This window comes from Mixophyes fleayi, chromosome 10, assembly GCF_038048845.1.
Source record: "Mixophyes fleayi isolate aMixFle1 chromosome 10, aMixFle1.hap1, whole genome shotgun sequence".
Classification (NCBI taxonomy): domain Eukaryota; kingdom Metazoa; phylum Chordata; class Amphibia; order Anura; family Limnodynastidae; genus Mixophyes; species Mixophyes fleayi.
This window is the reverse complement of record NC_134411.1, coordinates 61,601,962-61,625,544: the sequence shown is the minus strand read 5'-3', so window position 1 is coordinate 61,625,544 and position 23,583 is coordinate 61,601,962. Positions and strand designations below refer to the sequence as shown.

The window sequence follows — 23,583 nt, the reverse complement described above, 5'->3', positions numbered from 1 at the left end:
TTATATACATATAGGCTTATAAAAAAATAAAGCACAGTTACGTTTCTTAATAAGAAACACCCCAGATTAATACATTAAAACCTAATAGTGAGATCAATCCAGATCATAAAGTCACAGAAGGTATAAATATATATAAAACGCAAAACAATAAAAGTGTGACACATATTGGTTATTCATATAATAACATAATAAACAAATGCTGCTACTATATGATAAATATCTTATTAGTAAAAGGAAGAAATATCCTAAACATGAAAATAATAATAAAAATAGTTCCATGGAGACAATTGGTAACATAACAACAAGTGCACCTCTAATTAAAAAGGTCCGACAATACCATTATAGCGATATTTCCTATAGCAACTCTAAAAAACAAATGGATATATCTATCTGTTGCCTATAAGAAATTCTATAGAATCGATATATGTCTAAATGAGTATATATATTTATACCCTAATGGAACTCATAAAAGGTGAATTAAATTATTATAAAAACCATTGGAGCTCAAAATTTGCATTGAGACCGTGAGGCATTAATGTATTGAGTTTGTGGATCAAAAACATCTCCTTTTTTGCCAATCTGGAGGCAATGTCTTTATCCTTCCAATCTTTTTCAATTTTACAAATGCCCATGAATTCCAATCTCCCCTTTGTTGAATTGTTATGTTCTTCCTTGAAGTGTTTCGAGAACGGATGGGTTAAAAGCCCTTTTTTGATGTTATTCAGATGTTCAGCCATCCTTATCTTTAAAGGGCGTGTTGTTCTGCCAATGTAGCATTTATTACACGTGCATTTAATCAGATAAACCACATTCATGCTGTTACATGTAATAAACTGATTGATCTTCTATTCCTGACTTTGGACCGTAACCTTGATATTCTTGCTTTTCTTGTATTCAGTAAATGTCTCTCTGCACATTCTACAAACTCCGCACCTAAAAATGCCTTTGGAGAAAATGGTATTGTAGGGTCTCAGTAGTGCAACCTTCACTAAATATTCCTTGACATTTTTAGCCTTTCTATATATAAACTTAGGGAATTGGGGCACATGAGGTCCTAAGATGTCATCTTTTTTAATAATGTGCCAATATTTTCTCACTACTCCTTCAATGATATTGTGTTTACTATTGTACCTCGTTATAAAGGACCAATCTCTATTTGTATTCTTTTTCCTAGCTTTTTTTCTATAAACATTGATTCCTATCCAACTTTGTAACCTTCTCCTTAGCAGTTTGGACAACTGAAATAGGATAGTCCTTTTGTATTAATTCCTTCGATAATTTCTCAGTTTCATCCCTAAATTCTACATCTTCTGTACAGCTTCTCTTAAACCTGATAAATTGACCGTAGGGAATATTGTGTAACCACCTGCGATGGTGTTCACTTGAATTGGAAATAGGAGAATTGGAATTTGTCAATTTTCTATACAACATGGTATGTATTTGTTTTTCCTTAATATAGATCGTTAAGTCCAAAAAATTAACTTCTACAAAACTTTTTTCAAAGGTAAGTTCTATATTCAATGGATTGTCATTCAATTTGTGGCAAAATTTCTCAAGATCATCCATCGTGCCATTCCAGATAAAGAAAATGTCATCGATGAATCTTACCCATGACACCAGGCTTTCCCCAAGAAGTTCATGGATCTTTATTGTTACTTCTTCCCAAAATGCCATGAACAAGTTGGCATATCTTGGGGCAAACCTGGTGCCCATTGCTGTCCCAATTTTCTGTAAATATTATTTCTGGTCGTAGTAGAAATAATTGTTTTCCAGAATGAATGTGATTTCCTCCGTAAGGAATCGACTTAAATTCTCCTCTATTGAATTCTTTTTAAGAAAATATTCTACTGCTGATAGACCCTCATTATGATTTATTATTGTATATAATGATTTTACGTCTGCAGTAACTAGAATATAATTATCATTCCATTGGATATAGGAAAATTTATTGAGTACATCTGTTGTATCCTTAATATGAGATAAGGTTGTCAGAACTAATGGTTGAAGATGAGAGTCTATTACTGCCGAAAGGTTCGAAGTGATCGAATTTACCCCTGAGACTATGGGTCTCCCTGGTGGATTAAGGGAGTCTTTGTGGATTTTTGGTAAAATATATAATGATGGAGTAAGTGGTTTGTCCACATTAATATACGAATATAGATCCTCATCAATCACACTTAAAACCTTATATTTGTCTAACAAAGTGATCAGCTTCTCCTGAATATTTTGAAGGGGGTCAGATTTAATCATTGCATAAGTATTATTCTCTGTTGAAAGATCTGAAATTATCTTTTTGTATTGCTTGACATCCAGGATTACAATGGAACCCCCTTTATCCGCTGGTTTTATAATTAATTCACTTCACTAGAAAGCCTTTTGATTGCTAGTAATTCACCCTTAGTGTGATTTCTTTTTGTCATAAAAGAATGATTCCCTTTTTTGTTTTTATTATTAATCGCTGCCAGGTCATCTTCTACTAGTTTTGAGAAGCTGTTGATAAATGAACCCTTATTGAATGAGGGATAAAATTTAGATTTCTTTTTAAATTTCTTAATAGGGGAATTAACTGAATTATCATTTTCATGAACTTCTTTAGATAGGAAAAATTTCTTTATACTCAATTTTCTTATGAATTTTTGTAGGTCAATAAATAATTCAAAATCGTCAATATCGCTCTTTGGGGCGAATTTAAGACCCTTTTCCAGGATGGAAATTTCATCCTGGTTTAAAGTATATGAACTTAAATTGAAGATTTTGGTTTTGTATACCTCTTTTTCTACTTCTTTTATTTTTGATCCTATTGACTTTAATTTTTCCTTTCTTAATTTTTTAAATTTAATACAGGATTTTTTGCCTCTACAGCCTCTTTTTGTCTTAGGAGAGGACTTGCCTATTTGTAGGTCCTGGATATCCTTCTGCGATCTAAAAAAGGACTCTGATAGTCCTCATCGAGAGGTTCATAACGATTTCTGACAGGTAGTTTGAAGGGTGTGGGATATTTCCTTCTGTTCAAATAGGAGAATCTCCTCTTGTTATAGGATCTATCTGATGGTATTCTATCAAAAAGGTTCTCTCTATTTCTCATTTCAGGTCTATTGTTGTGAGGAGAGCGTATCTTATATCTATTATCTCTTTTCGAATGATGCGGATAATCTATGTTGTCACGATTATCCCAATGATCATTCCTTGTGTTATATCTTACTCTTTGTTGTCGAAGTCAGCAAATTGGATAAAGTCATTTCAATTAAAGTCGAGCAAACTTGGTTGTCTTTGTCTGAAAAGATGAGTACGGTACGCTACGACGTACAAGGGCACACTACGGCGTGGAAGGGCGTACGCAGCTACAACATGTGGCAGCCAACAGTATTTGGTCTTTTACCATACATTCGTACAAACACGCATACTTGTAAAATAGTACACATTAAAGGTAGTTGCAACACATAGTCATTTATGTCGAAATATAGTAGTATTTATGTGTTATAATATGAGTTATATGCACATTAGTGAAATATATGGAACAGGTTGAAGGAATCATATCATGTGTGGTATCATAATAAACCTCTTAACATTTGCTACTGTTTGGTTCACTCTGCGAAGGAATCGCAGAGTGCATACACAAGTTATGAATGATAGGAAATTATGAACTACTTAAGAAAAAGGAATCTTGGCGGGAAGAGCAGAGCATACCCCCTGGAGAGATGACCCCCTCCTTTGGATTCTTTAGTATGAACTAGCCAATGATGACAACCCCTTGGACCTTCCTGAAACCTGGACCAATAGAAGCAAGCTATACCATCTCCATTGTATTACTGTATTTCTGTGTGCATTTAAGCAGCAGCTTCTCATCTAGTGTTCAGACATCTTGTCCCCAGACTTCAGGATTGAATGACTGCACACTGGATCTAGAGCGCCTGCGATAAGTAACGGCTGTATTTATTATCACTTCGCTTGAACATATTATACTACTTTTTGCGAATAAATCTTTGTGCGTTGGAAACACAAATCGAGGTTCGACAATCGTTATTGGTTAGCGACAATACGCACTTAACAATTTGGGGGCTCGTCAGCTTTGGAGGTTTCATTGCCGATGATACGCAAGACCAACGGATTTCGGTTCCTCAACAAAGGGTGGAGACGCGTCATATACGGGTAAGAACGCAATGTGTTCAAAACCTGAATTTTACTCTGTGTTGTGAAACCGAATATCCGTTTTGCATTGTCTAGGGCACGCTAACTAGAACCTAGGGACAAAAGAGAAAACTGTTTCTCTTTACTGTCATTGTGCGTTTTAACTGTATTGCATTGCTTAGCGTATGTGTATTTCCTGCTGTGCGTACGCGAACTTCCGGTAGATTTGCCACGTGGTTAAACAATCGTCTTGATAGTTATTATATGTGCATAGTATAATTACTTGTGAAAACCTCTGAGACATTATTACTGTTGTTGGGAACTTTTGATTTTCTGCGCAGAAAAGGTGTATAGTGTGTGATTTTGTAACGTAGATACACTGTTTTACTATTCATTGTGCTCAGTTGCTGTCTGACGAGGCGGATTGCCCAACTGAAGGACGGTATACAGGGCAGGTATACCGAATGCGAAAACTGGGTTTTCGCAAAGCGCTACCAATAGATCGCAAGGTTTGCTAATAATTAGTATTGGTAGGCAGTGCAATCTAACCGCACCGTTAGTGCGAATTGGTGAAGCAGCTAGGAGGATTTATACTGGAAAGGCAGATTGATTTTATCAACTTGCGCTCCCAGCGATAATAAACTCAACAGGAATTTGAGATAGCCGGGCTATCGAGGAACTATTTCTGTGTTAGGGATTCTTGTTCGGAACAAGAGTAAGCGAGTGGACGCGGCTATTTGGAAATACGTTCACCGGGCATTAGAGATCTCTAGCGGTGATTGTAGCAACAGGGTTGAAATTGTTGGGTGGAAAGAACAGAGCATTGCGGTGTGTCTGTGTTCCACATAGAAGAGTATTGTTGGCCGGAAGGAACAGAGCATTGCCGTGTGTCTGTGTTCCGTGTAGATTGGTGTTGTTCAACATGGGTGCTAAGCATACGCTAGAGATGGCCAGTGTACTGCCTAAGGAAGGGCCTATTGGTTCAGCGAGATTTCTCATGTGTAAGAAATATGGTGCATACGCAACTGCGTATTGCGACACGTGGGTCAAGATGACCAAAGATTGTGATAGGCCTTTCCCAACAATAGGGAGTTTTAATGCAGAGGTACTAAATACTGTAAAAGATAAAGTATGGTTGATTAAGTCAACGAAAAAGAGAAATAGAAATAATGATTGTTTAAAACTGTGGCAAATGGAAGGTAACACGTGGCAGAACAGCGAATGCACAGCGGAAGTAGGCGTGGCGAAAAGCACGCGCACGGCGGAAGTAGCCTTTGAGAAGCATGGCGAACTCAGCGCAAGCGCGCCCCCTCCACCTTATGTGGCGGGAGCGATAAGTACAGCCGTTATTAAAACTGAAAAAAGGAAAATTGCTAAGTTGTATCCTGTTTTAAGCCAGTTTAAAACAAGTGTATCAGAAGATGAAGATGAACCCACTGTGATTTCGGCCATTGCTCATGCTGTTAATATGCTAGAGGTTCAGCGTAAGTATGGGAAAGGAGCAATGGCTGAGATAGGTGAGAGTAGTGTGATCACTAGGAGTGATAGCGTTCTAAATCTTGAAACAGCAGATCCGGTAGTGACTTCTAAAACCAGTGAACCAGTGGGTGCATACCCAGTCCGCACAATATCAGTTCCCAATGGGAAACCGGATAAGGAAATGTTACAATGCATTGTCCCTGGACTAGATCAGAATTACGTTCCATTATGACTGAATTCCCAGATCCTAGAAAAGAGTTGGCAAAGTGTCAGAAATTTGTTAAAGACTTAGGAAATGCACACGAACCAACCGATAAGGATTGGCGTGTAGTGTTGAGGGCGTGTCTTCCTCAAAATACTGACATACAAAAATTTATTAAAGATTGTTTGTTGGATGAAGATGACACCTTGACTGATGAGATTAACTAAGAAAATATAGAACAAATTGTCAAACATTTAGCCATCTATTTTCCAGTAGTAGTAAATTGGAGTAAGATTTTCACCATAAAACAAAAGGATAGTGAAACAGCCTCAGATTACTTTGCTAGAACTATAGCAGCGATAACACGGTTTACTGGGATATCCAACATAGGTGAGGACCCACATCACAGAGACGTAGCTGTAGGAGTATTAATGGATGGCCTTAGAGAAAATTTAAAGACGAGAGTACAAACCACATTACCTAATTGGATAGGCATCACAGTAGATTCTCTTAGGGAGTCTGCTGTGGAGCATGATAAAAACCTTTTTAGGAAAAAGGAAGAGAAAAGTGATAGGTTAATGACGGTAAGTATACAGGCTCTAGAGGGGATGCATACACAACCACCAGCATACAACTCACATAATAAGAATAATAGAATAATCAGATGTTTCAAGTGTAACGAAGAAGGCCATTTCGCAAGAGATTGTAAAAAAGCAAGACAGGATACACATATGGATACGGAATCATATAGGTATCCTCCACGGAGAAACACACATAGGCAAGAGAACACACAGTTACCTGCGCATGTTATAGCAGCAAATGCTGCGCGGGAAAGCAATAGTCAGCGCTAGGGGTCAGGTCATACCTGTAGTCTACAGCCAGTGAGGTTAACTAAGAGTCTGAGAGAAGAACCAACAATGATAGTTGACATAGCTGGTAGGAAACAAACTTTTTTTGTAGATACAGGGGCGGCCCGATCTGTGATAACCTCTCCTTTCAATCTACAGGTGACCAATAAAACCATTCCAGCCATGGGGATAATGGGAAAAGTGTTGCATTATCCACTAACTAAACCTGCTGAAGTTACTATCGGGCCCCTGCATACCAAGCATTCGTTTCTCTTGGCTGCGGCGGCTCCTACTAACTTGCTGGGAAGAGACTTGTTATGTAAAATGGGATGTGTCATATACTGTACTTCAGATGGTGTGTTCTTAGATATACCGGAGAAGATCGCACATGAGGTGCAGGATATATTGGACACCCCTCAAAGGTTAATGTTACACTCTCCTGTTATAGAACAAAGTCCATCTCAAGTAAAGGGGATGTGGCTGAAAATACCAGGTTCACTATGGACCAGAGATGGACAGGACACTGGACTGATGGCAAACGTAGCCCCTGTCATGGTCAATCTAAAAAGTGGAAGGATAGCTCCAAAAATTCCACAGTATCCATTAAAACTGGAGGTGGAACTAGGGGTATATCCTGTTATTGAGAGGCTGTTACAACAAGGGATTTTAATTCGTACAGCAAATAGTCCCATTTTCCCTGTGAAGAAGAGTGGGGGGAGGGGCTATAGATTAGTCCAGGACTTAAGGGGAATTAATAAAGTCGTTGAGAGCCAATTCCCCGTAGTGCCGAATCCAGCTGTCATCCTCATGCAGATTCCACCGTCTGCTAGTCACTTTACTGTCATTGATCTATGTTCTGCTTTCTTCTCAGTCCCTCTTCACCCTGACTGCCAATACCTTTTTGCATTCTCCTACCGGGGAGTGCAATACACATGGACCAGACTACCCCAGGGGTTCATTGACAGCCCCAGTATTTTCTCCCAAGCCTTACATGACTGTTTGCAATCCTTTCAACCCCACAATGGGTCTGTTCTAATTCAATATGTGGACGATTTGTTGCTGTGCTCTGATTCTTTTATGTCATGTTTACATGATACCAAATTGTTGTCAGCACACGGTCTGACTCACCTGGGTAAAGAAGGTATGTGCAAACTGGTGAGAGCATACTGGTGTGCTCCTGGATTTTCCTCTCAGGCTGGTAAGAAGGCAATGTCATGGCTTACTTGTTTGAGGAAAAATGTCGGGAAAACTATTCCAACTGAGCCATCCCACATCCCTCCTACAGACGGACCTCTTCAGGTAATACAAATTGACTATATCCAATTACCACCGTGCAGGAATCTAAAGTATGTGTTAGTTTGTATTGATGTGTTTTCCGGTTGGGTAGAAGCATATCCGGCAGCCACTAATACTGCTGTGTTCACTGCAAAAAAAATTGTACAAGACTTTGTATGTAGGTTCGGTATCCCTAGACTCATTGAAAGTGATAGGGGTACCCACTTTACTGGTGATATCTTCCAAAATATGTGTAAACTCATGGGAATCGGTAGCAGACTTCACACCCCTTACCGACCACAAGCCAGTGGTAAGGTGGAGAGAGTAAACGGTACTATAAAGAACAAGCTTGGTAAGATAATGGCTGAAACAGGGTTGGCATGGCCTGAGGCTTTGCCATTGGTCCTCCATAGCATTCGGACCACTCCTAGACCTCCTCTTAATCTGTCCCCCTTTGAGATACTGTTCGGACGACAACCTCATTTGATCGTGAGTCCACAAGACGACTTAAAGTGTAATAATGAAGTGACTGTACAATATCTTATAAGAATGAGTAGACAGCTAAAGCAACAACAACAAAAACTAAAAATGCTGTCACCTGGTATGCAAGAAACGAACTGTCATGATGTTGAACCTGGAGACTATGTTATGATCCGCAATTTCTTGCGTTCAGGTTGTTTAACAGACCGTTGGGAAGGCCCGTACCAAGTGCTGCTGACCAGTACTACATCACTGAAGGTTGCAGAGAGAGACACTTGGGTCCATTCCACCCACTGCAGGAGAGTCCATAATCCGAAGAAAGTGCAAGATAAAACTGAGACCGACGACATAGATCTGTCACTTGTGAGTCTGTTCCGGGAGACCTAAGTCGAGACACCTGAACCAGAGACGTTGCCCCAGAACTATCTTTCCAGCGATGAAGTGGCGGTTTTTGTTTTTCTTTTGTTCCAGGATTTTCCTTGTTTTTACTCTTTCTAGGATATTCTATTTTTGTGAAGGAGGATGGAGGACGGAGGAGAGTTCTAGTAGTGATACGGATGAAATGGAGGCAGAGGAAAAGTTATTAGAATACTCAGAGCAGCCCATTATCAAGCTTGGTCCGGGGGTTATGAAAAGGTCTGCTAGCTCAGGAACTCGGAGGCAGTGTGAGGGGCTATTGTATGATGAGTATTGTATCTGCAAGTTTTGCGACTCCCTAGTTGAAGAGAGATGCATCCAACTATGCCAGTCCCCCAGTACTCTGAATATAGGCGGGCATCCTTTGGAGGATTATCACTCCCTGGTGGGTAAGGTGCTAAACCAAACCGAGTGTTGGGTGTGCTCTCACGTTCCGCAAGGGCAGCATAATATAGGACTAGTGCCATTCCCTCTAAACATATCCGAAGTACTCGAATTGAGGGGTGGGAGGCCCATAGACGGGAGGTACAATAACACTAGGTCCCCTAGTCTGATGCTTCGACAATACTCCATAGACAGATCTTTGCTGTGCCTAAATAGCTCTCATGAAAAAACGTCTGGAGAATTGGGAAGCTGACCCATCAGATCAGACAATGGCTCGCCACACTCATTTTAGAGGGAGACTCACAAGGTCACCAATAGGCAGGAATGTTGATGGAAGTCACAAACTAGGGCGTATAACCAAACATAAGAAAGTAGCTATTGGAAAAGTCTCTATAGATAATTGTAAGAATGTCATCCATGCCGACACGTGTCTGGAGCAAATGGAGACACTAGGCATGGGTAGTTTTATCAAAACTCTGTGTGATATAATTAATGGGCATACTGTTCCTTATGTTCTCCCTGATGACGTGTATTTTGTTTGTGGAAGGAAAGCTTATTCCTGGGTGACTCCGAGTTCCAAGGGCTTGTGCTTCTTAGCTAAACTGGTTCCTGAAATCATGACTATTACTCATGAAGAAATGGTTGGTATTCACAAGACTACATCACCACCATACATACACACACAGTATGAACACCATGGCAAGAGAAATATGATTCCTGGTGAGGAACCCATAGCTACAAAATTGATTAGTGAAACTGCTGGTTTCCAAGTTATGGTAGCCCTAGATCTCACCAGGACCGCTCGGGGAACATTAAACTTTAAATATATCCAAGACCTAGCTAAATTAATAGATAATATCACCGAGATGTATGATGACACTTTCAGGTATACTGGAAGGGAGCTACAAGCGTACAAGAAGGAGTTGGTGCAACATAGACTGGTACTAAATTATCTCACCTCTATTACTGGTGGGTACTGTGTGACACTGGCCACCCAGTTCGGTGTCAAATGTTGCACGTACATCACCAATAATACGGATGACCCTAAAGAGGTTATAGACCGGAAGATGGATGAAATTTTGCAACTGAAATGGGAATTTCGAAAGAACCATAATTCTTCGTTATATGAGGTCGGGGAAAATGTGGCAGGTTGGTTTTCATGGTTAAACCCTGTGAAATGGTTCTCTGGTCTGGGGGAGTGGGTACAGGAAATGATTGCTAGTGTAGGTAAGCTCCTTCTCCTTATACTGGTTGTCATCTTAGCAATTGGTTTATTTGTCAAATGTGTTCCTACTGTGTTGAAGTGTGGAAAATGGTCTCATAGGAGTAACACAGAGAAAGAGACTGAAAGGGTGGTACCAGATACCGAGATCATGGTCTGCGAAGAAGTATTGTATAATCCTGAACTTGAAACGGTGATTAGGTGATAGTTTGTTACACTATCAAAGGGTGGAGCTGTCGAAGTCAGCAAATTGGATAAAGTCATTTCAATTAAAGTCGCGCAAACTTGGTTGTCTTTGTCTGAAAAGATGCGTACGGTACGCTACGACGTACAAGGGCACACTACGGCGTGGAAGGGCGTACGCAGCTACAACACGTGGCAGCAACAGTATTTGGTCTTTTACATACATTCGCAGAAACACGCATACTTGTAAAATAGTACACATTAATGGTAGTTGCAACACATAGTCATTTATGTCGAAATATAGTAGTATTTATGTGTTATAATATGAGTTATATGCACATTAGTGAAATATATGGAACAGGTTGAAGGAATCATATCATGTGTGGTATCATAATAAACCTCTTAACATTTGCTACTGTTTGGTTCACTCTGCGAAAGAATCGCAGAGTGCATACACAAGTTATGAATGATAGGGAATTATGAACTACTTAAGACTATGGAATCTTGGTGGGAAGTGCAGAGCATACCCCCTGGAGAGATGACCCCCTCCTTTGGATTCTTTAGTATGAACTAGCCAATGATGACAACCCCTTGGACCTTCCTGAAACCTGGACCAATAGAAGCAAGCTATACAATCTCCATTGTATTACTGTATTTCTGTGTGCATATAAGCAGCAGCTTCTCATCTAGTGTTCAGACATCTTGTCCCCAGACTTCAGGATTGAATGACTGCACACTGGATCTAGAGCGCCTGCGATAAGTAACGGCTGTATTTATTATCACTTCACTTGAACATATTATAATCTGTATTATAATAATAATAATAATAATAATTACGATAATAATCGTAATCTGTTTCTCTGAGTCTTTTTTGTATTTTTATTTTCCTTTATATTGTTATTTTTAATATGACTATCACATGATATAACTTTTATACATAGTCATTATATATATACATGTATTCTTTAGTGATTCAGCATCAGCGCCCATAGGAATTACCTATCTATATACCTATTTCTATGTGTGATGTAATGGTGACATCCATGTTTCACTTCTGAGGCTGCTTTTGCAGGAGCGCTCTACCTTAGTTTTTTTGTATATTGTCTAATTATGATAAGGGGTTATTTTTGATGATTCGGGGGTTACTTATGATGGACCGCTGCTGTATGCTTGTCCCCCAGGTTGATAGTTTGCCTAGGACACCAAGAAACATTGCACCGGCCATGGTGCTGTAGAATGCGCTTTCTCCTGGTGCCATGGCCAGGGCCGCCATCAGGGGGGTATGGCCAGTACTGCTGTGAGGGGCCCGGACAGACTAGGGGGCCCGGACAGACCTCTCCATCTGTCCTGACTCCCTGGTCTGTCCGGGCCCCGCAATCACCGACCGTGCTGCCCCTTTTTTTTCTTACCTTCTCCGCGATGCTGCAGCTCTGCCTCCCAGACTCTGATAGGCTGGGAGCATGGTGCGGTGACATCATCACCGCACACCGCACTCCCAGTGTATCAGTGATCGGAAGGCAGAGCTGCAGCATCGCGGAGGAGAAAGTAAGTTAATGAGCTATTATTTTTTTTGAGGGGGGGGGAGAGGGAGAGCCTGGGGGATCATATCTGTGGAGGGAGGCGGGGGGGGGGGAGAGGGAGAGCCTGGGGGACCATAATTGTGGAGGGAGGGGGGGAACAGGCAGAGCCTGGGGGACCTGATCTGTGGAGAGAGGGATGGAGGGGGGAAGAGGGGGACATTAACTGTGAGGGAGAGGGGGAGAGAGGGGGACATTAACTGTGGGGGAGAGGGGGACATTAACCATTAACTGTGGTGGAGAGGGGGACATTAACGGTGGGGGGGGGAGAGGGGGACATTTACTGTGATTACGGGGAGGGGAGAGGGGGACATTTACTTTGCGGGGAGGGGAACACATGTATGGTGAGGGGGGGCCCCAGCCAGATTAATTAGTAATTAGTAAGTAATTAATTAGTACTGGACCCAGGGGGGGGGGGGTCAGATTAATTAGTACTGGGCCCCACAGTTTCTGACGACAGCCCTGGCCATGGTTCCACGCTCTGCTTACTATGCTTAAGGTACATGTAAGCTGCCTGGTTTAGCTATAAACTACAATGTAGGGTAGATGATAGAAGAACATTTCTACTATTTCAATTGTTTTGTTTTACACAATATAGCAGCTATTATATGTTTATAAATGCAAAAATGTAAATAAATAATTTTGCTCTCAGTACAACGGAGAGTTATGCATCCAATTATGTAATGCAGCAGTCTGCAGGTTACTCTAGGAAGTATGACTCACTCAGTTCCAGTATGTTAGCCATCTTGTAAACCAGCACAGCATGCAGAGATTGCAATAAAGGAAATCCATTCACTTCAACAAGCATTGTCTAGCCATATTTCACAAACTTTTGCATGGTATCAGAAGTTGGCAGACATGGCACAAGGCACAGTCCTAACTTAAAATTTTAGTGCCTGGGGTGAGAAACAAAAATACTACCCCCAAGCCCTCAATTTTAACCAAATGAACCTAAAATATTCATAAAATGCGCCCCCTTCAACGCTGCGCTCGTATTGCACAGCCCTAGTTACGGCCCTGGCACAAGGTTTACCACGCATCAATCTGTTAGTGTTTGATGAGCATTATCTGGCTCAAGTTCAAGAAGGAATGGTATATCTACTACATCACAGGACTCTCAAAGAAATCAAAAAAGGTAAAGGCTTAACATAACTAGTTGGTTCAGAGGCAGTAGAAAGATCAGACATTTGTTCTTGAGGAAATACTAATTAATACATTTATAGAAATATGCCTTCCATTAGAAGACAATAATAATGTATAGACATGTCTTTAATACAAGCAAAATCAAAAATTTAGAGAGACTATACTGTTATATGTGTCCACACTTAAATTACTGTCAAGAAATGCAAATTTGGTGAAATCACCAGTGAGCTAATAAGACCGGATTGTATGTGGCATTTAAAATGAAACTGTCTGAGAAATAAGTGAGTTACACTAGAAACCACCATTAATATATGTATGCTCAATAAGTAATCTGAGAGGAGAACAAGAGTATTGAAGAGTGAGATGGAAGTATGCTCCATACAACACGCACCACAACAACAAATGCAATGCCCAAACTGTAATGGGTAGCACCCTGCTACATGTTGCAAATGCCCAGCCTTCACCAAGTGGAACCACTATGGTCAAAGCAGATCCAAGCACACAGGATGCCACAGGAAGCAGCAGTGGTTACACCAAAAAACAAACATGCAGACAGAATGAATTCCAAACTGAGAAAGAACCAGACCTCACAAAACCACTGCACATAGAAAGTATATACTTAATCTCACAAAGAAATGAACTCTTTACAAGCCTCTATGTCAAACTCAACACCAAGATTGTTAAAATTAAAATAGGTGCAATAAGCAATGTTTTATCCAAACTCCTGCTACATAAATTCGGCCCACATGCACAAATTGACCACTTAAACATAGTCATCCTTGTGGCCTATGGCAGTCAAGTTATTAAAACAGTAGGCTCCACCAATCTCAGTTGCACTTGGGGGGAGCTACGATTCCACACTGTAGATTGTGCAGTCAAACCACTGCTAGGTTTACCTGACAATATCAAGCTGGGTCTAATACAACTTAGAGCAGGGGTACATACTATCTAGAACCCCCAACATTCAAGGAGTTCAAATACTTATCTGATTGCACAATAGGAAAACTTCCAGTTGTGTATGACTTGCGGTTGCATGACACAATCCCTCCTACACTCTGTGCACCCAGGAGTATACCACTCGTCATGAAAGTCAAGGTTATCACAGAACTAGACACAATGATGAAACTTGGGGTCATTGAAGGAGCAACGTAATGGGTCTTAGCCATGGTAGATGCAACAAAGAAAGATGGTACAGTAAGGATTTGCACTGACCTTGTGCACCTAAACAAGAATCTTTTATGATCTCATCATCCTGTGAGAACGGTAGAGAAAGTGATTTCAGACATTCAGCACACAAGATGCAAAGTGTGGATTTTGGCAGATACCCATGATTGAGGAATCATTCAGGTTAACTACATTTAATTCTCCATTAGGCAGATATGCCTTTTTTTGCATACCCTATGGAATTTTGGATAGGATAAGAGCCTGAAATCAAACTTTGACAAATGCAGATTCAGAGTTTCTATACGTCAGTCCCTTGCTAAATGACATAGGAGTCACACCTGAACCGGCAAAAGAGAAGCAATTTGTCAAATGCCCCCAATGTGACACAATGTGGCTATTGTTTCACATGTCAATACATTGATACTAATCCCAGAACTTCAATGGATTCTGCTACTGAATAAGTTTTAAAGATTCCTTTTCAATCTGTCACTCTCCACAGACAAACATGCTCTTATCTCTCCCATTCTCAAAAAACCCAAACTTGACCCCACCTCTCTCGCTAACTACCGCCCCATCTCGCTTCTCCCCTTTGCCTCTAAATTACTTGAGATGATAGTCTGCAACCGCCTCACTAGGCACCTCTCTGACAACTCCCTCCTGGAAACTCTCCAATCCAGCTTCCACCCCCTCCACTCTACTGAATCCGCCCTGGTCAAAGTTGCTTACAACCTTTTTGCAGCTAAATCAAAGGGTCACTTCTACCTGATTATCCTCCTCTATCTCTCTGCAGCCTTCTAAACCATTGATCACCCCTCCTGTTGCACACAGTTTCCTCTCTTGTCCTCTCTGGCTCTGTCCTCTCTTGGTTCTCCTCCTACCTCGCCAACCGCTCCTTCTCTGTATCTATTTCTGTTTCCTCCTCCCCCTCCTCTGTCCTCCCTGTAAGAGTTCCTCAGGGCTCGTTTCTTGGGCCTCTACTCTTTTCGTTGTACACTACATCCCTGGGTGATCTTTTCACCCCTTTCGTTCTTCAATATCATCTCTATGCTGATGACATTCAACTGTACATCACTTCTCCTGATCTACCCTCCCATCCTCTTTCGTGTATCTGATTGCCTTTCCGCCATCTCCTCTTGGATGTCTTCACGCTTTCTCAAAATTAGCATTGCTAAAACCGAGCTCATTGTCTTCCCTTTCAGATCCTCATCCCATCTTAATCTCTCTATCTCTGTTAACAACACCACCCATGCTCCATCCGACTCTTGCCTAATTTGAGCACCTGCAAACGAGCACTTAAAATGTACCTGTTCCTCAAAATATACCACCCTTACACCTACACTTCTCTCAATGCCTGATCTCCTCCCCTCTCATCCCCTGTCCCGCTACTCGCTCCTCTTGCGATTATCCCCTCCGACTCCCCATTGTGCCTCCTGTCTGTTTACCCTCCCTTTAGGATGTAAGCTCTTACAAGCAGCGCCCTCCTGCAGCGTCCTCTTCCCTCCTGTCTCTTTACCTTTCCTTCTCCAACTCCACTGTGCTAGCTATGTTTGGAGCTATTGAAGTACTGGTATTTTTTGTTCACTGTTCTGTACTGTATTACCCTGTATGGTCCAATGTCTGTTTTCAGTATGGCGCTGTGGAAATTGTTGCGCCCTATAAAGATTAAGAATAATAATAATAAAAAAGATAAGAAACTTCTTAAACGGCAACAGTACATTTAATATCTGCTAATTACAATGCCCATGTAATCATTAATATGTACTCAAAACTAAAGAGCAATTAAAGATATGCTTACAAGTACACATTAAAACTATAAAACCTTGGGGCGTGGCTTGGACGCCATATCGAGAGGTCGCAGGAGTAGTGAGCTCTGGGACAGAAGGACACATTTGGGTATTTAAACTCCCTTCTACCCTCACACAGACCACCCTCTGTACTTGCTTGCACAGGCAGGTATCTGTGGAGACCCTCTGTGCCTGATCCGGCTCCCCGCCAAGACATCCGCGACCCGTGGCCTGCATTCACCCTGGCCTCCAAATCTGCATCCTAGTCCTGTGGGAGCAGGGCTGATATTGGTGCCTTAAAGTGCAAGTCTAGGCCCTGAGGTCCCCCTGCTGTATCCTACCTGCATCCATATTACAATACTGCCCTCTTGTGGTCAGTCCCTTATACTGCCACCCCTGGACTCCTAAGCATAAAGGTCCCACACAACTACCAGGATCTCAGTCCATTCCTACAAAGGCTGCTGTGGGCCCATCCATTCCATATTCTACATATTATTGGATCCTTCCCGGGCATCCTGGGGTGCTCAATGACCCTATAACCCCCTAAATGCTGACGGGGGGGGGGGAATTTTCTTCTGCACTGCTTTACACTTCCAGATTCATGTGAGCCCTCCCTCATATGTGAGTCCGTCCATCGTAATTTACACTATTAACCTACCTGGTCATACCGTCACCCCTGTTTAAAACTCCAGTCCTTGGTGTTCCTCCACGATGCCTAAGGGAGGTAAGAAATCTCACCCTAAGGGACTTCCTCAATATTTCCCGAAGCAATCGACTTCAACCCCGCATCGGTCGAGGACCGATTCCCCCCACACCTCTGCCGATTCTGACTCAGAGGAGAATGACACTTCCCCAATAACCAGACGGGACTTTCTAACGCTAATTAAAGAAATTAAAGAGCTTAAATCCTCCCTCCACTCAGAGGTGCAGACTGCCCTTCACTTACTACGCGCGGAGGTGGCTTCAATCGGTGCTCGCACTGACCAAGTTGAATAAAGACTGGAAACGGTGGTGTCCTCCCAGACAGGAATGGAAGAGGATATCGTACGCCTTCGAAGTGATCTGACATCCGTCCAGGAACATCAAGAAGATATGGATAATCGGGCTAGGCGGAAAATTCTACGTCTAAAGGGCATCCCAGAAACGGTCGAATCTGCCTATCTGGACCAATACCTGAAGAAGCTCTTCTCCCAATTGGCCCCTGAGGTCCCAGAGGACCACTTGCTATTGGATAGAGCTCATAGAGCCCTAAAGCCCAGATCGACCGAACAAAATCAGCCTAGGGATGTCATTCAACGGCTCCATTTCTACACTGCCAAAGAGATAGTACTACGTGGGGCCAGAAAATTACCTACCCTAACATATGAAGGTCACAACATACAGATTTTCCAGGACTTGTCACCGACCACCCTGGCCAGGCGACGGGAGTTCGCCCCAGTAACACAAGTTCTACGAGATCATAATGTGCGATATCGATGGGGCTTCCCCTTCCACCTTTTCTTCTGGCATCAGGAACGTCAGATTTCCGCCCGCACTCTCCCGGATGCTCAGGCTCTTCTCCAGTGATTGGGCCTCGTTTCGGAGTCCTCCTTGGGCGCTTCTCAATCTTCTACTTCGGGAAATCAGGACGCAACTCCACAACCTCAAAGAGCACCACAACGCCAATGGTCCACAGTCCAGAAATCTTCCACTCCTCGCAAGACTCCTTAAATTAACTCCTTGATTGTCTTTTAGGGTTGGAAGATCTCTCAATCAGGGACAGGGTTGCGGGAGCAGGGTTTAATGAGAGACGCACCTGTTCTGTTACTGGCTACTCCAGCTGGTGGCTATCCAAAGAGTTGAGCATACACGGGGACTTGTCCTCTGGGACGTATATATGTTGCCTATTTTTCAATGTAATTTTTGTTTGTTTTAGGTCAACTGTCTCTGTCTGCCCTTTTGTCTCCACTCTCTGTTCGCAGGTTGGTCTTCATGCCCGCTGCCTCTTCAGTTCCACAGCGTAATGCCCATATGGATCTGCCTCGAAAGGCTGTATATCTTCTTTGATCATTAACAGGCCTGTTTGTTTGTGATTTTATGGTCTATTCGGAGCTGCTCTGTGATTGTTTTTTCTTTTTATTTTTTGAGCTTGTTTGTATGTTTTGTTTTTTACCTCATTGTTCCTTGGTTTCCCTTCCCTGGGATTTCTTTTCATGTTTACACTGGCACTTACTGGCATATGTTACAATCTGGTTGCTGTCATTGCACCCTTTAGCTAGACAATGTACCATAGTTATTGTATATATTTTCAACATGCGGATCCATGCTTCAGAAGTGCCCTAACTCCCCGCTGTCCCCTCCCCACTTCCTGGCCACACAGACCCACTTGGAGGTGGATACTCACTCCCCCCCCCCCCCGTCGGCAATCTACCTGTCGCTCCCTCGATTGGTAAGCCCTAGCTATACCCCCCATAGAGCTTGTTTGCTCTCAGCTGGTCCCCGGGTACCTAGAGTACGTCTCCATTTGTCCCACCAGCACCCTGGACGAGTGTTTTGCACCACACCCGTCCTCCTACCCCTACCCTCCCCACACTCCCACAATGTATCCCCAGTTCTGGTCGTCCCTGGTATTCATTCCTCTAGCAAGTCAGAATTCCGGCTTCCTATACACGTTCTCTTCCTGATTCCTCTCCCCTAACTTTCTCATGACCATCCAAAATCCGCCTGATATCTTTTAATGTCAAAGGTCTCAACTCCCCTCAAAAAAGGGGCAAGCTTTATGCCTCATTACAGGCCCTTGAAGGTGACCTAGTATTCTTGCAGGAAACCCATTTTATTAAACACCTACACCCGAAACTTAAGTCCAAAAGATTCCCTCACTTATCATGCTTGTGACGCTGCTAAGAAGAGATGCGGGGTGGCAATTCTTTTCTCTCATAATCTTGTCTTCGATCTTACAGACACATATAGAGACAAAGGAGGTAGATATCTTATTATAGTGGGCAAATTGAACAACCTTCCCTGCACATTAGTGTATATTCACGCCCCGAACCAAGACCAGCATAAATTTTTTAAACATCTAGGAACTATACTTTCTCAAGTCCGTAGGGGTGAACTGATAGTGGGTGAGGATTTCAATGCAGATCTGAACAGGTCCGCTCCCTCAACTGCTCTTACCGACGGGAGGGATGGGAGGAACTCCAGGGCTTTGCGGGATTTTATGAAACTGCATAATCTGTACGATACATGGAGAATTTCTGACCCTCTGGCCCGTGATTATTCCTTTTATTCCTCAGTCCATAATACCTACTTCCGAATCGACATGGTCCTGCTCAGCCACGATCTGACTCCTAAACTCACTAACTCTAATATTCACTCAATTACATGGTCTGACCATGCCCCAGTTTCGGCAGACCTCTCCTCCTCAGTTTCTCGTCCCTCTTCCTTTTCTTGGAGACTCAACAAATCCCTCCTCCATAACCAGAATACAGTAGCCCACATTAAATCTCTAATATCCGAATATTTTGAAACAAACGATCCCCGGATATCTCACCCTCCACTCTCTGGAATGCCCATAAGGCATTTCAGAGGACACCTAATGGCCTTGGCAGCAAATGCCAAAAAAACAAGATTAGCTGAAAATATGCGCCTCTCCACGTCTCTCCAGCAGCTGGAGAAACAACATAAATCTAACCTTGACCCTGCTGTACTTGAACAGATTCTCTCTGTGAGAGGTGAGCTCAATCTGCTTCTCTCCTACCGAGTGGCCAACAAGCTGAAATGGCTGAATCAACGCTTTTACGAAAAAGGTGATAAGGCGGATAAGCTCTTGGCCACTCGGTTGCGGACTAAAATTTCGGCTCGCAAGGTTATGGCTATTAGGGATTCTTCAGGAGCCCTGGTTTACGATCCAAAATTAATTTGTTCGGAATTCCAGAACTACTATATAAAATTGTATAACCTTCCTCAACCACCCAACGTCTTGGCCCATCGGGATCAGGCGGAGCATATAGATAAATTCCTGGAGGATGCAGATCATCTTAGTGAACCCATTTCCTTTGAGGAGGTAGAGCAGGTTATTAAGGCTCAGAAAGCGGGTAAGGCTCCTGGCCCTGATGGGTTTTCTGCAGCTTACTATAAAAAGTTTGCAGCTCTTCTGGCCCTCGCCTCTCCACCCTTTTTAAATTTATACTGAAGGGCAATCCTCGGCCCAAGGAATCCTTGGAGGCTCGGATAATCCTGATTCACAAGGAGGGTAAAGATGTCCATAATTGTGCTAGCTACCGCCCAATATCCCTGCTAAACAATGACCTGAAATTATATGCCAAGATCCTGGCCAATCGCTTAAACACGGTACTCCCTGGGCTGGTTCACTATGATCAGGTGGGGTTTATCCCCGGTAGGCAGGCCAGGGACAACACGAGGAGAACTATTGACCTTATTCACATACTTAATACCAGGAAAACTCCCTCCATTATTTTATCCTTAGATGCCGAGAAGGCCTTCGACAGGATTTCCTGGTAGTTCATGTCCCATACTCTTAAGCACTTTGGTGTCTCCGGGGACTTCCTGTCGGGGGTCCAGGCCTTATATTCCCATCCCTCTGCTAAGGTCATAGTAAATGGCTCTCCTTCTAATCCAGTCCCAATCAGTAATGGCACCCGCCAGGGATGCCCACTTTCCCCTTTAATTTTCGCCCTGTCATTGAACCTTTGGCAGCTACCATCCGAGCCTCCCTGGACATAAGAGGGGTGGAGACGGGGTCTCTGGAGAGTAAGCTCTCCTTATTCGCGGACAATATACTCCTCACGGTCCAGCAGCCAAGAACATCTTTGCCTAACCTGTTCTGCCTCCTCGCGAGATACGGTGGCCTATCCGGGTATAAAATCAATATAACAAAATCTGAGGCCCTATTTCTTAATATGCCTTCACAGGATTACCCCTAGCCGAGATATATTGCAACAACACCTTTCTAAATTTGTGTGGCGGGGCAGGTCTCCTAGGCTCCGGTTGGCATTACTCAAAAAACCCAGGGCTTGTGGAGGCAGAGGTTTCCCAGACCTCAAGGCCTACTATTGGGCAGCCCAGCTTAGCTCAATTGTTTCCTCATTTCCTCCCCCTGCATCTCACTCTTGGGCAGACTTGGAGGCTGCCTCTCTCTCCATACCTGGCTTATCTGGCCTTTGGGGAATTCCTTCTGATATTCGGAAGACTCTAATTAAACGTTTTCCAACCCTGGAATTTGCTACCCGGATCTGGGAGACCTGCAAGATCCTTCTCTCTGTCTTTGCTAACCCTCTACATATTATACCCCTTTGGTATAACCCCACCTTTCCCCCTGGGTATGTCCTGATCCTTTTCCCGGTTGTGGACCAGGGTGGGATTTCGATTTGCAGGAAGCCTGCTTGAGCGTGGAAGGCCTATCCCCTATGATGTTCTCTGTTCTAGAGTTCGTAACTTTCATCCGCCTTCCTACCAATACTTGCAGGTTCGGCATTTCCTCCTGTCACTCTGTCGGACAGTATGCACCACCTCCCCTCCCAATTTGAATCTCTTTGCCTCTCTTCCCCCCTACGAAGAGGTATGATCTCCTCCCTGTATAGTCTCTTATTAGAGAAATTGGTGAAGACTGGGAATATACATGAGAGGGAGTGGGAGAGGAATCTGGGCCCACCCCGGAGGAAGACTGCTGGGAGACCATTAGACTGAATGTGGCCTCTAGTTCCATCTCCACACTCATCAAGGAAAATGCATATAAAGTATATTATAGGTGGTATCTTACACCTGATAGGCTGGCAAAGATGTATCAGTCGGCTTCTCCCGACTGCTGAGAAACTGTGGTCACCGAGGCACTCTCGTACATATTTGGTGGTTGTGCCCTGTCATTTCCTCCTTCTGGGACAGGGTTGCAAGGTTTCTCTCCTCCCTTCTCCAATGCCCTATTAGGAAGAACCTTTTTACTCTGTTATCCCATACAGGACCTTGATACCCACTCTGCGAAGCTAGCTTCACACGTGCTGGTGGCCGCCAAATGCCTGATAGCTAAATCATGGAAGCGGGTGGAGCCTCCTCGCGTCTCTTCTTTAAGCTCATATATATAGTTTATAGCCAATATGGAAAAGATCACCTCGTCATTACGGGACAAAGAAGACAAATTCCATCAGGTGTGGGCTCCCTGGATCTATGCCTAGAGTCTCGTAGTCAGTCTTTCTTTTAAATAATCTCCCCTTTACACGACCCTACATAAAATTGAGTGTATTGCTTCTCTAAAAATGCCACTTTACAGACTTGTTAGCGCTCCCTCTAGAGAGAGAGCACGCCTCTCTTAGCTTATCTCATTAGACGACCATGTCCTTTTCCCCCTCCCCTACCCCACACCCCTTTATTGTCCACTGCCTTACCCCCCCTCCCTTGCCCACCATTAACTTGTTATATTGTAATGTATACTTCTGTTATGAGAGTGACATTGCTGGATACATGCATTTTGATTGTTCTGCTCAAACTTCTCTTTGCTCTCGGTTATTGTCACTCATGTTCTTTTTTTTTTGTATGCAATAAAATTTTGAGTTAAAAAAAAACAAACTATAAAACCTTCTGTCATAAAGCATTTGGTTTCAAATAATTTTAAATAATGTCACCAGCCTGATCTTAAGTTTCTAACTTGTAAACCAATAGAATATATGCAAATAGGAAAGAGTTCTTCTTATCAAGTTATGAAACCAGCTCACACAAACTTACACCATACTGGCCTGGAAATAAGACTCTGGCAATTGTCACAGGGGAGCTGAGCATTGATAAAGTGAAAAGCACTTATAAAAAATCTTCTTAACTGAGAGGTCTTGATAAATAGATCCCTAAGGCTGCTGTTTTACAACCATTTATAAACATATGTTATATATCAGCAAATTTACTTTAATTATTACTGGGCTTGCTCATCCCTCTTTCTGATGGAATGGATTTATACCCATCTTCTAAGAAAATAAAATGCTTCTCTATGTTATCCTTGCATCAATCAAGGATATTGCAGTAGCTCTATGATAAGGTAGCAGGCTTTTAGATAACATAATTGTTCTTAACTCACATAAACAATTGCGCACACACACATAACAAGGACATGCAGAACAATGATATTAAGCATACTTGATATCTTATGGTTTAGCTTATTGCCCTACATCAGCAACCTCTAGGATATCACCAATCATTTTGCTGTTTGTGATAAAGGGGATAGAAAATACTCCATCACTCTTTACTTTTCAAGAAAGATCAGATTGAGATTAAAAAGTGTCTTTTTCCTTCATAATACATTTGAATTTTTGGT

General features: G+C 42.6%; 1 protein-coding gene across 2 annotated transcripts in view; it reads right to left on the bottom strand.

The window, feature by feature from the left end:
• The window catches only part of LPCAT2 (lysophosphatidylcholine acyltransferase 2), a 209,346-nt gene that overhangs the window by 35,951 nt on the left and 149,812 nt on the right, over positions 1-23,583 (bottom strand). The gene's annotated exons all lie outside the window — the stretch shown is intronic.